This window comes from Elephantulus edwardii, unplaced genomic scaffold (genome assembly GCF_000299155.1).
Source record: "Elephantulus edwardii isolate Elephantulus edwardi_28Jun2011 unplaced genomic scaffold, EleEdw1.0 scaffold00045, whole genome shotgun sequence".
NCBI classification, from domain to species: Eukaryota; Metazoa; Chordata; class Mammalia; order Macroscelidea; family Macroscelididae; genus Elephantulus; species Elephantulus edwardii.
Window position 1 is genome coordinate 17238208 of NW_006399795.1, and position 5382 is coordinate 17243589.

Below are 5382 nucleotides of genomic sequence, written 5' to 3' on the forward strand. Positions count from 1 at the left end.
GACCAAGGAAGAACTCCAGTGAGCAGCCAAGGGAGCCTCTCACCTCTGCCCAGAGCAGGCTTGCAAGGAAACCACAGGAGCCCACTTACACCACACAGGCTTAGAGGGAAAGTCCTTGGAGCTCACCCAAGGTCAGACATGGTGCCCATTCCCACCAGAGAGAGGGACTGACGCCAGGGCAGGCTTCTGGCACCGCTAGGCTGGAACTCTGGGTGTGCTGTACTTAGCAGTCATGTGACCTTAGGTAAGTCCTCAAGCTGCAGATACAAAATGAGGTCAACAATAGTATGTTCCTCCTAGTGCCACGAGGGGAGGGGGATCTTCATCAATCACAGAGCTTCAGTCAGACTCATGGAGCCCTGGTGACACAACATGCTTTAGCGTTGGACTGTTTACCCAAAGGTTGGCAGTTTGAATCCACCAGCTATTCCTCAGGAGTAAGATGATGTGGTTTCCCATAATCATTTACAACCAGCCCTGGAGTCTCAATGACAGTGGACAGTGGGCATGGCGGATTAAGGAGTCAACACTCTTGGTACCAGCAGCCAGGACATCAAGAGACGAATTGCATTGGGAAAATAGCTGTCAGGGACCTCTCAAGAGTACTGAAGAGCAACAGTGTCAGGCTTGAAACTAAGGTGCACCTGATCCAGGGCATAGTCTTTGCAGTTTCGTGCTATGCATCGGAGAGTTGGACAGTGAATAGGGATGATAGAGAATTGATGCCTTTAGGCTGTGGTGCTAGAGAAGAGTGTTGACTATACCATGGACTGCTAGGAGAACAAACAGGTTTGTCCTGGAGAGGATGAAGACAGAATGCTCCTTGGAGTCAAGGATTCTGAAGCTTTGTCTGACATACTTTGGGCATATGGCAAGGAGGTCCTTGGAGAGGAACATCATGTTTGGGAGGGTGGAGGGGCGGCACAAGAGAGGAAGAAGACCCTTGATGAGATGCATTGATTCTGTGACAGGGGTGGTGGGAGTGAGTGTGTCAGAGACAGTGAGGTTGGCACAGGATAGAATGGTGTTTAGGGCTCTTGTACATAGGGTCGCTGTGAGTCACAAGCGACTCGACGGCAATTAACAACAACAACAACAGTAGTGGTTAAGTGCTTGGCTGTTAACTAAGAGGTCAGTGATCTGAACTCACCAGCCAACCTAGGGAAGAAAAGACAGGATGACCTGCTCCTGGAAAGAGCATAGTGCAGGGAACCTTATAAGGCAATTCTACTGTGCATTAAAGGGTCTCTGAGTTAGAGGTGACTGGACAGAGCACACGTCAGTGGTCAGTCACACAAAAGGTTCTTGCCTCAGTTATCGTTGTGAGGTGCTGTCGAGTCATGTCTAACTCATAGAGACCCTTTGAACAACAGACTGGAGCTTGTTGTACGCTGTACTGTCCTCACCGTCTCTGATCTACTCAAGCCCGTTGTTAACAGACACTGTGTCAAACCACCTCCCTGAGGGCCTTTCTCTGTAGTGCAGAATAATTAGCGTCTGATTAAGCACTGGTCTGTCTCACCTAACAAAGCTTAAAAACAAGTCCAGGAAGGATCCAACTGCTTCCACATAACCTCACTCCAGAATGAAGCTCAAGAATATTTATAGGACTAAGAAAATCATCCAGCGCCTGACAAGGTGAAATTTACATTATCTGACATCCAATAAAAAAATTAGCAGGCCTGCCAAGAAGCAGAAAAATACCACCCATAATGGAGTGAAAAATAAGTCAATCAAAGCCAACCCAGAAATGTCACATATGATAGAATTAGTAGACAAGGGGCTGAAAAGCAGTTATTATAACTGTGCTCCATATGTTCAAGACACTAGACGAGAGAACATATTACAGAGAGAAATAGAAGGTGTGAAAAAGACTCAAGTTGAACTCTGATTGAATATGGGCTATGATGTCTGATAGGAGAAACTCGTTGTTTGGTGCCATCAAGTCAACTGTGACTAATAACCCTATGAACGACAGACTGCAACCTCTCATCCCACTCCAATGTCAGCATCTCCACAATGCGCAAGCCTGTCATTGCACTGACCATGTCACTACCTCTCCTGGAGAGTCTTCCTCTCTTTTGCTGAAGCGTCGTGCCCTTTTCCAAGCACCAGCCCCTTCTGACAACATGCCCAAAGTATGTGAGACGAAGCTTCATCATCCCTCCTTCTAAGGAGCCACCCCGGTTACATTTCTTCCAAAACAAGAGTTGTTTGTTCTTTTGGCAGGCAGTCCATAGGATAGTCGGTAGGTACTCCTCTCTAACACCACGATTCAGAGATGTTGATACTTCTTCAGTCTTCCCAATTCATTGTTGGACTTTCAGATGCATGTTGTTGTGTTGTTGTTTGGTACCGTCGAGTCGTAGACGACTCATAGCGACCCTATAAACGAACGGCCTGAGCACTGTTCGTACATAGAGTTTCCGGAGGCAAGCCATTTTGGAAGTGGATGCCGCTCCTGCTTCCAGGCTTGATTTAGTCGGGAAGCTCCAGCCAACACTGTCCACCATGGGTGCCCATTACCACCATTGGCACATCACTGTCACAGGCTTCAGCATTCAGATATATAGGGAGTAATAAAAAATACCGTTGCTTGCCCCTTGGTCTTTAGACTGAAATCTTTGCTCTTTACCATTTTAAAGAGCAAGACAGCAGACTTTCCCAATGTTTGTTTGAGTTTTGAGAAACACATTAGAAGGGAGGAATGGGAGATCAGATATTGGCAAAGAGAATGTTGGCAAACTTGAAGGAGCTGAAGGACAGTTTCATTACCTAATACTTATGTAATTAGAGCCCCAGAAAAGGAAGAATTAAAAAAAAAGACACTTGAGGAAATAATGCAAAGAAAGTTTGTAAGTTTGATGAAAAATGTAAACCCACATGTAATGCAGTGAATTACTTATATGGCCCTATTCGCCTATTAGCCATAGTCTTGTGACTTCCACCAAAGTGATCGAGACTATGCAGATGAAATGCTTGTGGCCCTTTAAGGGAATTGGATAACTCACTTACAATGTAAATAAAGTGCATGACACCCTGTGGGGATGTGTTGTCATTGTGTGTAGAGTCAGAACCGGCTCATAGCTGACCCTCCAGCAGAGATGGCTTATCTCCCTCAGAGCAGCTGCGGGGTTCCAACCGCATGCTTTTGAGATTGCAGTGCAGTTTTTTGACACTAGGCCACCAGACCTGTACGGAACCTTAGCAGGAGTGGAGCATGGCCTTTGGATCTGGGATCCCAGCACTGAGGACCTCCTTGACCCAGAAGACAGAGCTGTAACCCCAAACCAGAGAGACATGATTGGAATCAGTGGCAGAGAAACAGAAGCAGCAGAACCCAGAGACTGGCAGGAAGTGGCATGGGGGACTTTGTTCAGGAGGCTTGCTGGTGGAGTGGGGTGCCTCTGCACATTTGGTGGAGCTAGGCTGGCCAAGACACAGAGCTAGAGATGAAGGCCTTCTGGCCAAGGCTCACTGGTAGAGTGAAGTGCTTCTGGGCACTTAACCAGCAAGGATAAAAGAGTTTCTTAACATTTGCTTGAGCAGAGGAGGGGCCAGGCCAAGGGGGTGGGGGCCAGAGAGAGACCTGTCTGTGAGCATGACTTAGAAAAGGCTGTCCTGAACATTCCTGAACCTGATTTGTAGCCTTTACTAAAAAGTCTCATAACTGAAAGTTGTTAGTTGCCATCAATCGACTATGACTCATAGCGACCCTTATGAACAATAGATCTTCACCCTGCCCTATTCTTTTTTTAAAAGAAATAATTATTATTTTGTATGTGTACAGTGAAATCAGATCTGACTGGTACAGGAGGAGATTACCCCTCCTTTTCCAGCAGAGAATCTGGTGGATTTGAACCATGTACCTCAGGGATTGCAGTGCAGCTTCTTGTAACTAGGCCACCAGAGCTCCCTCAACCATGCCCTATTCTATGCCAACCTCATTACCTCTGATAATACTTGAGCCTGTTGTTAGAGTCACTGCTTCAATCCATTTCATTGAAGGTCTTCCTCTTTTTTTACTGACCCCCCCACATTTACACCCGCAATGTCCTTTTTTCCAGGACAGTCCTAGCCTCCTAACAACATGTTCGAAATATGTGAGATGAAGTTCACCATCCTTGCCTCCCACGAGCACCCTGGCTGCACTGTCTCTGAGACATATTTGTTTATCCTCATAGCAATCTAAGGGATATCAGACCTATTCTTCCAATGCTGTATTGAAACTCTCACAGGCATCAATTCTGTAAACTTTAGTCATTGTCCAACTTTCATACGCATAACAAGTAATTGAAAAGACCATTACTTGAATAAGATTCACTCTAGTCTTTAATCTGACATCTTGGCTTCTTAACACTTTGGAACAGTCCTTAACAGCTGATTTACGAATCACAACACATCTTTCAATTTCTGCACTGCTGGTGCCAGGGTGTTGACTGTGGATCCAACCAAGGTGAAACTGTTAATAGCTTCAGTCTTCTCGCCATCTATCATAATGTTGCCTTTTGGCATGATTGCAAAGATTCTTGTCTTCTTGAGCTGAAATGTAATCCATCTGACCTTATGCAGCAAGTGTTTCAAGTATGACCTTTAAGTTCTCTGTTGTTGTTATGTGCTGTCAAGGCACCTGTGACTCATAGAGACCCTACAACAGCTCTGAACCCTGCCATATCCTGAGCCAATCTCATTGTCTCCAACAGACCCATTCCCACTTCTCCAGTTACAGAGAGGAATCCATCTCATTCTGGGTCTTCCTTTCCTGTGCTGTCCCTCCACCCTTCAGACATGATGTTCTTGTCCAAGAACTGATCCCTCCTGGACACTGGCCCAAAGTATGTGAGATGGAGCCTCCATGGAGCAGCTTGGTTTCAGCCTATCTAGAACAGACCTATTTGTTCTTCTAGCAGTCCATGGTATATTCAACACTTCTCTCCAGCACCACAACTCAAAGACATCGCCTTTTCTTCTATGGTCCCTAGTCACTGTCCAGCTCTCTGATACCTAGCAAGTAATTGCAAAGACCATGACCCAGATCAAGCACACCTTCGCCTCCAGACTGACATCGTTGCTCTTCAATACTCTAGAGAGGTCCCTGACAGCAGACTTTCCCAGTGCAATTCATCTTTTTATTTCTCGATTGATTATTGAAGTCAGAGAAATAGCACATCCTGTGGAAGGAAGAGTTCTCATCACAGTTTGTAAGGAGGTTGGGGAAAGGGGCTCTGTGTGGACTTCCCTTTCATGAGAATCATCACCGTGCTGATGCTAATGGCTAGTCTGTCTCCCTGTCATGAAATCGGCAGCAGTCAGACACTGCTTCATCTTCTTTTATACCATTTATAAGATGTTGTTGTTTTAGTTATGTGCTGTCGAGTCGCT